The sequence below is a fragment of the Phoenix dactylifera genome, chromosome 7, assembly GCF_051530095.1.
Source record: "Phoenix dactylifera cultivar Ajwa chromosome 7, Ajwa_hap1_PhDact_Kaust_v1.1, whole genome shotgun sequence".
In the NCBI taxonomy this organism is placed as follows: domain Eukaryota; kingdom Viridiplantae; phylum Streptophyta; class Magnoliopsida; order Arecales; family Arecaceae; genus Phoenix; species Phoenix dactylifera.
This window is the reverse complement of record NC_143196.1, coordinates 15201757-15213018: the sequence shown is the minus strand read 5'-3', so window position 1 is coordinate 15213018 and position 11262 is coordinate 15201757. Positions and strand designations below refer to the sequence as shown.

At 38.7% G+C, this 11262-nt stretch overlaps 1 non-coding gene across 1 annotated transcript; it reads left to right on the top strand.

Moving 5' to 3' along the window:
• Positions 1 to 506: 506 nt before the first annotated feature.
• LOC120105481 (small nucleolar RNA R71) lies at positions 507 to 613 on the top strand. Its single transcript, XR_005507887.2, has one exon. It is a non-coding gene; the product is annotated as a small nucleolar RNA R71 (small nucleolar RNA).
• Positions 614 to 11262: the final 10649 nt, after the last annotated feature.

Sequence of the window (11262 nt, the reverse complement as noted above, 5' to 3'; positions counted from 1 at the left end):
AACTTTCACTGTGCATCTATACAACTTAGCATAGTTAATCATAAAGTTTTAGAAGTAGCATAAAAGTTTTAAAAGACCCAATTCACCCCCCCTCTTGGGTTGTATCTACTGGGCAACAAGCAGGGATTGTAGGACAATCCTTGGTCACATGTGCATTACTCTCGCAAATTCCACATATACTTTCAACAATAGTTTGTGCTTTTCCTATATTGGCTTTGCTTAATTCCATGGCTTCAACCTTCCTAGTCAGATTAGCAATTTTTACATTGACATCATTATCATCTTTAATAAGATATATTCCTCCTTTTGCATTAGGTGCTATTTTAGATTTTTCATTTTTATCTGTTGTATCCCAAGCTTGTGCATTTTCTCCTAAAAGATCAAAATAATCCCAGGCTTCATTTGGTTCCTTACTCATGAATTCACCATTACACATCATTTCTACAAATTGTCTCATATTGGAGGACAAACCATCATAAAAGAAACTAATGACCCTCCAAATTTCATATCCATGATGTGGGCAAGTAAGAAGAAGGTCCTTAAATCTTTCCCAACACTGAAAAAATGTTTCCCCATCTTTTTGTGCAAAGTTCATGATATTTCTTCTAAGTGTGTTTGTTTTATGTGTTGGGAAGAATTTCTTTAAAAATTCTCTTGTCATTTCTTGCCAGGTAGCTATGGTCCTAGGCCTTAAGGAGTGTAACCATGACTTAGCTTTCTCCTTTAAAGAAAAAGGAAATAACTTAAGCTTAACTACTTCTTCAGTGACATCATTGAAATGAAGTGTTGAACACACTTCATCAAATTCTTTTAGGTGCAAATAGGGACTTTCAGAATCAAGTCCGTGAAACTTTGGAAGTAATTGGATTATTCCTGGTTTCATGTCAAAAGCTCCCGCAGCAGTAGGAATAACCATACAAGATGGGGTACTGGTCCTAGTGGGTTGTAGATAATCACGAAGCGTTCTAATAGGTAAATCATCTTGAAATTCATTATCTCCCTGATTACTACCATTATCTTCCATTTGATTATTTGAACTTTTTTCCCTAGATTCAACTCGGAATAATCTTTTCGTTTTATCCCTTTGCCACAGCATATACTGACCAATTAACCAGTCGATTTTTTTTTAAATTATTATTATTATTATTTATTTATTTATTTATTTTGTATATATATATTTTTTTAGAGTTTTGGATGAGTATGAATATTACCTAAAGCTATGAATATTGACACCCTGCTACTAAAATTATTCACAATCAAATAGTATCAAAGCATAGCACCCTTATTTCTAATGTTTTCCTAAAAATTTTTAGACAGCTCCTAACTGGTTTGAAGAGTACACTTAAGCCTCCAATCCGGTCTAATAACCTAGTCGACCAGGTAAGCTCCCAGGTAAGTGGAGGGGTCACGATGCGTATAGCAAAGGTCCCACTTAAAACCCACTTTCCTCGAACAGAAACTGTCTCCCTTCAATCACTTAGAGGGACAAAGCTTGCCTAGACATCGACCGGGGTCATAGAGCGAAATTGGTGCAACTTTCAGTGGTCTTCGTCCTATTGAGCTCGAATATCCTTAGGGGCCAACGTCTAGTTGATTTTAATTAGGCTTAGGATATTTATGCACTGGGATGATTTTTGGGCTAAGGACGAGTGATGAAATCCCGACCTTATCTTTTTAATGGGTTCAACCCTTAGATTATTTTATGCAAATGCTTTATACTATATGCAACAATCAAGAAGATTTTTAACATTTTATGTCATGACATTAAATTGCATTTGAATAGTTGATCAAGCAAACTAGCTAAAATTTTTTTTCTTCTTATTTATTTATTATTTTATTATTTTAATTAATATTTTTTTAATAATTTTTTTTAAACAAGAGTAAAATTCTAATGTAGGAAAAATAGGACTAGTATGAACAAAATAGAAAAATTAATTTAAATACTCACGGCCGGAGTTCGTTCACTCCGGAAATCCAAAAATTTGATCTTGATCTTCTTCGTTACTGGTCCCGCTTTTTTGCCGTCCTTGAATCTGTAAAGATTTGAAATTTCAGCCGTGTTAAAAATAAAGAAAAATTGAAGAACTAGAAATTAAAAATTGAAATTTGCAGCCTTGTTCTCGTTCGCACGTTGCAAATCCCCGGCAACAGCGCCAAAAACTTAATACGATTTTAATCTTGCTCTTTTAAAAAAAAAAAATTAAACGTAGGATACCCCAAGTATAGGGTGTAGCAAAGTAATATTCTCGGTGAGACCGAGATCGAATCCACAGGGATTTGACAGTGAACAAAAACTAAAGGCTAAATAATATTCGAATTGACAAAATATAACTAAGGCATCAGGATTCAGCCTAGCACTTCATCATGGTTTTCTTAAAATCATTTATTATCTCAGTTAAATAGATTTAGTTTTATGGAAAGCATTACAGTAATTCTATTTTAAACTACAGGGATTTCTAAGCATCTGTTATACCCGGGAGAAATAACAAATCAAAAAATATATATAAGTTTGAAATAATTTCTATAAATTTACTGCACCATAAATCAAAAAGAAAAACATTAAAATCCCATTGATGATTAAATGAAATATATGAAGAAATTGCTAGGCTTTTTCCTAGCCTTAGCTAGAGAAGATTTAGCTACTCATATGAAATGGAAACATTTTTATAAAAAGGAATTGTAAAGAATAACTTAAAATAAACATAAATCCCTTTTTCCTTTTTTTTTTTCTTTGGTTCAGAAAACAGGATGCTCTGTTTTCTTCTCCCGGTTGCTTCCTCCCTTCCGTGGCCTCTTCTCCTCTCTCGCTCGGCTGGGAAAGAAATGGATGTTGGCTTCCCTGGTTCCGTGGCTTCCCCTCGCTTCCTCCTTTTCCTCCACCGTGTGGTTCTCTCCTTCCTCGTCGGCTGATTTCCCTCCTTTCGTCCGGCTGGAAAGATTGGAAGAGGAGATGCTCCCCTCTCGCCTCCCGTCGGCTGGTTCTACCTCCACCGGATGATCCCTTGCTCCTCTCTCTTGGGTTCCTTTTATAGACACCTTCAGCAGTATGGCTGGGAAGACCGAAGGATGCGTTGCGGACGCTTAGGAACTGGGAGCGGATGAGACATGGCTTGGGACTCCTCGGCTGGGAACGTTGCAGAATTTTGAGCAACTGTAGACATTGATGTTAGATTTGAATGCAAGACTTCGTAGCTTGGAGATGATCCGCGGTTGCTTGAGATACGGGATGAATGAAATCTGGATGCCATGAATTGCTTGGAACTCTTCGGCTGCAGGGATGCGAACGGATGGATTGGCTTTGGAGTTCCCTCGCTGCCGTTGAGAATTTTGAAACACAGACGAAACCATTGGAGAAGAAGGACTAGGGAACTTCGGAAGACATTGATGTTGGGAAGTTGAGAAGACTCCTCAGATGAATGATGGGAAGAATGGAATGCGGCTGAAATGCATGGAGGTTTGGAATTGTGGGAAGGGAATTTGAAGATGAAACAATCGGATGTTGAATACGGCTTGAATATTCTTGAAACAGGGGAGACGGACACTATGGATGAGATGTGGCTTGAATTGAAGAGCCGGTGTGGCTTAGGTTCCTTGGGTTTGACTAGGTCCCTTGGATGAGATGCCATGATGCTTGGAGAGCCACACGAACGGTTTTAAAGATGCTGGAAAACTCCACGACGCAGGCACTTGTGCTAGCTGAAACATCTGGATACAGTGATATGGATTGCATGCGGATGACGGACGGCATGAGACTCAGATGAGATGCTAAGGATTTGTTGAGCTCGGAACGCCAGGCATTGAGCTCAAATCCAGCGTTATTGGGTCTTTTGAATTACTTGCACTCAAACACAAATAAAACATTAATTAATTAATTTTATCAATAAAGATTAGCTATAATACTAATTAAGATAATATGAAAATTTTACTTTTGTACTCTCATCAGTTTCCAAGAATTGGTCAGATAAGACCTAGTCACTGATTCAAAATCATCCTATCTTACAGGGGTTTGAGAGTTGTGGATGTTTACTTTAATACCTCAAGGGCTTTATCTGTAATATTCCAGTTTACTCGAATTTTTACAACGATGGCTTTTACACTATCATCTTTTTCAAGATCAATATTATTTTCTCTTTTTTTTCTTATTTATTTTTTTTTTATAAATAAATTATAAAATTTTACTCTTGTAATGATTCCTTCGTGTAGCGAGCATTCAGTCAACAACTCCCACACCAGATGGCATAAGGTGTTGGGCATCAACACTCCCCTACGGACCTATGCTCGGGTTCATCATCACAAGCTCGCTGACCTTTGACGATAGGTAGCCTTTTTCAATGTACCTGACTAAATTCACTCTCTCTCTTTTTTTCTTTTTTTCTTTTTTTTTTCTTTTTTTAAATAAATATGAGATCATAGTAAATTAGATAGGTATGATTCATCAGGACTCAAGGTTGCTACCAGACTTAACAACATAATGTTGAACCTAACCTTTAGAAGTGCAGGCCATGTGTGTTGTGAAATTCCAAAGTAAAAATTATCTTACAACTCACTAAAAGAACTTTTAATGAAAATAACTCAAATTATCTTACTTCTAACTAATCATTGGGCTTGTTAGATTTTATATACTTTGTGCAATTATCATTTCAGCACTAATGCATAGAAATTAGTTTTTTTTAATCAAAAATTCGAAAAACTTATTCACAAATCAAAAATTCGAAAAAATGTTTTCAAAAATTTGACTCCTATACCCCCCAACCTAGATAGACATTGTCCTCAATATTTTTTTTTTAATATTATATTTGTTGGGAACCTGCCCATGCCACAGAAAATTAAAAAAATTCAGATGCAGCGGAAGTGGCATGCGCGGGATCATACGTTCATCGCATGAATGTTGTTCAAAAACCGTTCGTAGATAGGTTAGAATTAAAAACTTTTTAAACCATTAGAAATTACATCTTTACCTTGTGTGGGTAGATGATACCGCAAACTAAAGTTCGTGGTTTAGGATGATGGTTCGCTTGAAGCCGTTCATGCGTCCGGCCTCTACGGGTATCCACACGAAGTAGAGATCCGATTAAAGCTTCCTTGTCTCCCCGGGGTGCTAGCTCCCTTGCAGAGACAACTTTGGATGGCTGATTTCCTCCCTTTGAATCAACTCTTGATTATGCTTGGGAGGAGGAAGAAGAAGGAGGAATCTGGATGAAGAACCAAAGCCTGCTTGCAGCCTTTTCCCTTGCTTGCGTTGGAACTCAAGATAGGGAGGAAAGGAGGGCCGCCAAAGCCTTTCTTTTTCTTCCTTTGCTTGCGGCTGAAAACCAAGGAGAAGAAGGAGGAGGCCACGGCTGGAAGAAGGGGATTTCACATGCCCTAGGTGCCGCCCATAATATCTCCTTTTAAAGGTATGTAGGGCTCCTACAAATTAGGAGCCCTTGACCTTTTTCCAAGAGGGGCGTCGGCCCCTCTTGTGTTGCCGCACCAAGAGAGAAAAAAGAGGAGGGGCGTGCGCCCCTCCCTCTTATGTTGCCCTAGTCCTCCTCTAAGGAGGATTAGGAGGCCTTCTATTAGCTTAGTCCTAATTTAATTAGGCTTAGTCCACGCGTGAACCAATTTCGGGTTTAATCTATGCAAGTCCTAATCCAATTAGAACTTGAATGAACCATGACTCAATTGAACTCTTCAATCCTAACCCAATTAGAAGTCATCTTAATTCATTAGATTAATAATTAATTAAGACTTTAGCAACCCTAATCCAATTAGGACTTATTCAATTTTAGTCCTAATCCAATTAGGACTTGTCTTTGAATCCGAAGTCCTAATCTAATTAGGACTTCTAGGAATCCTATTCTAAGTAGAAATCCTAATCCATATTCTAAGTAGAATCCTACTCCAAGTAGGACTTCCAATCCTAATCCAATTAGGACTTTAGGAATCCTACTCCAAGTAGGATTTGTGTTTAAGTCCAATTAATTTCCATGGTTCCTTCTTCAATTTATTATCAATCGAATTGATTACTTGTGATTCATAATCACGTTTCAACCATCGGATCGGTCAATACTTCTAGTGTGTGTGACCCCATAGGTTCTATTCTGACTGGTAGTGAGATATATTGTAATCTCTATCACAATATCATTGAAAACTCTTTTCAATGGGTTGGAACAGTTCCAACTCAACTCATCAGGGTTTATCGATCATCAAGATATTTCCTGCGAGTCTCACTATCCACCAGTGACACCTAGCAGCATATAGTGGCTACCCAGCAGAATGGAATGATGAACCTCTAGGTGCAATTATTGTATGATACAGTCCTACTATCGTGGATCCCTACAGGACGGAGGTCATGGACAACTCGTCAAACCCCATCGTCTGTCATATGTCAAGATTTATTCGACTTAAGTTCGAGAGTGGAAAACTCTTTCTCCACTGTGCATACTGCCTCGGCCGAGGTCTTACGAACTCAGTCTTATAAATCACATAGGATCTCTCCTTATCTACCAAAGTCGATAGATTCCATATAGGTGCATACCCTACTCCTACAGTGAACCTATTGCAGCCAATCAACACTGCATGGACCCGTATGTCTAGAGACCATGTATACGTGCAGTCAAACTATAATAACCTCACTGTGAGTAGCCGAAGCACCACAGGTCAAAGGACCAGTCACACTACTGCAACATCAAGCAAGTCACTGACGAGTGGATAGACATCCAAGTGACTTCTTGTCTTGGTCACACTCAGTACCCTTGTTCTTAACAAGCACCTGCACTATTACTTCAGTGTCGCCATACCGTGGACTCGAGTCTCGTCCATCCACAAGAAAAGTAATGTGTGTACTGATCTCATCGGATCGATCACCGTTCTCGTGATGATCCATTGATCAGGAGCATTCAGAAATTAATCACCAATGATGCATGGCTCAAATTCTTAACTCTTAAGAATATGCATCATCATCTTATTAATTCTTGGACGATTCATAGACACAAACAATATGAATGAAAAAGATGCCTTTTATTTATTCAATAATAAATAGTCAAGTACAAAATTATGTCCTAGAATTAACAATGTGTCAGCCAGATTGCCTTCTAGGGCATACTTCTAACAATCTCCCACTTGCACTAAAGCCAATCAGCCATAAACCTAAAGCCCCATCTTCTCAAGATGCGCTTCAGTTTTCTGCCGACTTAGCTGCTTAGTCAATGGGTCCACCACATTTTCTGTGGAGTCTACTCTCTGATCCTCTACTTATTTCTTTTCGAGGTAGTCGCTTATTAGGTTAAACTGCCGCTCTATGTGCTTCGACTTCTGGTGGGACCTTGACTCTTTAGCTAGTGCTATGGTGCCTTTGTTATCGCAGTTGAGTGTTATGGCATCTGATGACATTACACCTAACTCAGCAATGAACTTCTTAAACCAGAAGGTTTCCACTGCACCTTTAGATACGGCTTAACATTCAGCTTCTAAGGTAGAATCTACAATGATCGGTTGTTTGGAACTCTTCCAATTTACTGAACCATCATTGCACATATTCTGATGTAGACTTTCTATCATTAATATGTGTGCATCCTTCTACCTTCAACTCTGATATTCTTCCAAAGACCAAGAACATGTCCTTAGTTCTTCTCAAGTACTTAAGACTGTTTTTCATAGCTATCCAGTGCTTCTTGCCTGGATTTGACTGATATATGCTCGTGACACTCACAGCATATACTATATTATATCATGTACATAACATGGTATACATGAGGCTCCCTATAGCCGAAGCATAAGGGATCTTGCTCATCCGTTGAAACTCTTCAGATGTGTTGGGGCACATCTTCTCGGAGACATTTATCCCATGCCTAAGGGGTAATAATCCCCTTTTAGAGATTTTCATGTCGAACCTCTTCAACACTCCCTCTATGTAATATTCTGTGACAGGACAAGCATCCCTTTAGATTTATCTCTATAGACCTTAATTTCCAAAATATAGAATGCTTTTCCAAAGTCTTTTATGGAGAAATCTTTAGACAACCATACCTTGACCTAAGTTAGCATGGGAACACCATTTTCAATTGGAAGAATATCATCCATGTACAATACGAGGAATACAATAGCCCTCCCACTAACCCTTCTTATAAACACATGGTTCCTCTTCGTTCTTGATGAAATCAAACGATTTGATTACATCGTTGAAACGAGTATTCCAACTCCGAGATGCTTGCTTTAGTCCATAGAACTTTGCAGTTTGCAGACCTTGTGATCATAATATCTCATAATCATATTATGCTGCAATAGCAAACAATATTCAAATGGACTTCAGCATGGCTATAGGTGAAAAAGAATCCTGATAATCAGTGCCTTCGCACTGACTCTAACCTTTCGCCATTAGCCTTGCCTTATAGGTCTCTACCTAGCCATCCAAACTTAATTTTTTCTTATAGATCCATTTACACCCAATAGGTACTATACCTTCTGGTGAATCTACTAAGGTTCAGACTTGGTTGGAATGCATGGAGTCCAACTCTGACTTCATTGCTTCCAGCCATCTCTCGAAATCGATGTCTAACATCGCCTCGTTGTAGGTATTGGGATCCTTACCTTGATCCCCATCTTCCATGAGGAACACTTTCTCTACATTCTCTGTAAGCATACCTAAGTACCTTTCAGGCAGACGAAAGATCTTACTAGATTTACGAGGTAGAGGAGGTACTACGTGTACTGGCTTAATAGGTTCTATAAGCACAATGGCTCGTTGCTCTTTAGAGACTTTCTCTTCAAGCTCAATTTTCCTCCCACTGTCTCTGTCAAGGATAAACTATTTCCATGAAGATAGCTTCTAGGCTCACAAATACTTTGTGATCCTTTGAGATGAAAAGTCGTATCCTAATGACTTTTTAGGATATCCTATAAAACGAGCATTAATTATCCTATCCTCTAACTTGTCCGTCTGTTGTCGCTTGACGTGGGCTGAATATCCCCAAATCTTGAGATGACCAAGACTCGGCTTCTTACCATACCATATCTCATACGGTGTGGTAGGAACAGACTTAGAGGAAACACTATTCAATATGTAAATAGCTGAAAATAGAGCATCTATCTAAAGAAACAAGGGTAAATCAGTGAAGCTCATCATGGACTGGACCATATCCAATAGAGTCCGATCCTCCTCTCTGACACTCCGTTGAGCTGAGGTGTACCAGAAGGAGTCCATTATGAAACTATACCATTCTCTTTGAGATAATCACGGAACTCTCCATTAAGGTATTCACTTCCTCGATCTGATCGAAGAACCTTAATGAGTTTTTCTGTCAACTCTTTGAACCTTTCAAAAATTTTAGATTTGTGTATCATACACATATCCATACCGAGAGTAATCATCAGTAAATAAAGTAAAAAATTACAACCCTTAGCCTGCACATCGAATGGGCCACAAACATCAGTGTGTACTAGGGTAAGTATTTCAGTGGACCTCCCTGTGTCCTACAAAGGATAATTTGGCCATCTTTCCTTGAAGGCAGAATTTACAAATCGAATATGACTCGAAAGTCAATGAGCCAAAAAGCTCATGTTTCTCCAATTTGTTTATTCTGTCTTCTCCTATATGGCCAAGCCTGAGATGCCACAAATACTTTAGATTTATCTCATTTCTGGATCTATTAGATCCTACTAGATTTATTGTTTGCTCAGATACATCCATATGTATGTGATAGAGACTGTCAATCATAAAACCACGTTGAACCAATTTATTTCTCAAATAAATGGAACAGTAGTCTTATAAAAATCTTTCTGTGCTAAACAAGATATAGAAATCAAATTTCTGCTAGCAACAGGTAACAATACCTAAGTATCCTGAGCATATCTAACATACCTTCTGAAGGTCTGTCACCCTTCATGTTTTTTATGCTTCCCATGTATGTAGGAAAGTTCCTTTTCCAATGGCCGTCCATGATGCAATGGAAACACTTTTCCTTGCAATTGGCTTTTTTTCTTGGAACTTCCTTACTTGGCGTTTTCTCAGTCTTCTGCTTCTTCGCAGGCTTCTTCTTCTTCCAAATAGACTCTCTCTTGGAAGTAGAAACCAACTCGATAGCGAGAACGATGTCCCTTGAACTCTTCAAGGTCCCTAAGGTAGTTACCAATTTTAACAATTTTGTTTTGGTGTATACAATCTTGTTCATATGGTAATTTACTATAAACTGTTCATATGAAGCTAGAAGAAATTGTGGGATCAAATCCGTTTGCAATTTCTTGTGCATGGTCATGCCGAGCTTCTCAAGCTTCTCTAAGTCCTTTATCATGGTCAAACCATGATCATGGACAGACTGCCCATCGCGCATCTTGGCCTTGAGAGCCTCTTGGACACTTCAAACCAAGCTACGTGACTCTGATCACCATACAACTCTTGCAGGTGATTTAATGTGTCCTTGGCAATCTTCATGTTCTCATGCTGGCATTATAATTTATTGGACATGGATGCCATTATGTAGCACCTAACTTTATTGTCATCGTTCGTCCACTTAGCATACGTTTCACGCTGATCAGTGATCGGACAGATTGGTAATACGGAAATTCCATGGTCTAGCACATACCCTAATTTCTCACAATTCAAAACTATTTTTGAAATTTGCTGAACCAGTCTTTATAATTGGGTTTGGTCAAACGGTTGTTCTATAGGATATGAGTTAAAAGTCTAGAAGCTGACATTATAATCCTCAGAGAGTAAAGATTCTAGTTAGAATTTTGTACTTGATCTTAATTTATTCTAGGGTCTTTTTAGAACAAATGTGCCTCCCACTATTTTCTCGAATTCCTCACACTCTCCTGGTAGGAAAACGGAAATCCTACACGACTAGGGTTTCTAGTGGGTACTGCGGTCCCACCGATTTACATGCCACCTCACCTAACAGTTATTGGTGACACATAAATAGATGAGTGTACAACTCTTGTACAATGCTTCTCAAGCATATTGCAGTGCTACTTGGTCTCTAAGTCATGAAGACCTCACCTAACAGTTATTGGTCCCATTCCTTAGTTAAGTCAGACCCACCGTATAACCGTAGAAATAAAGTCGTCATTGGGTCCTCACCTAATAGTTATTGGTGCCCAATCCCACCTTTATCCTACAACATCTCATGTCTATAGAGAGGTCCAGTCCCCCGATGCAACTTGCCCACTGTGTCCAGCCGAGACAAATCAACATCAGAAAGACCTTAGCAGCTCTACTACGGTGGAAGACCTATGGACTTAATATCGGTTAATCAGGTCTTAGTGTTTGCAACTTGAGCTCTT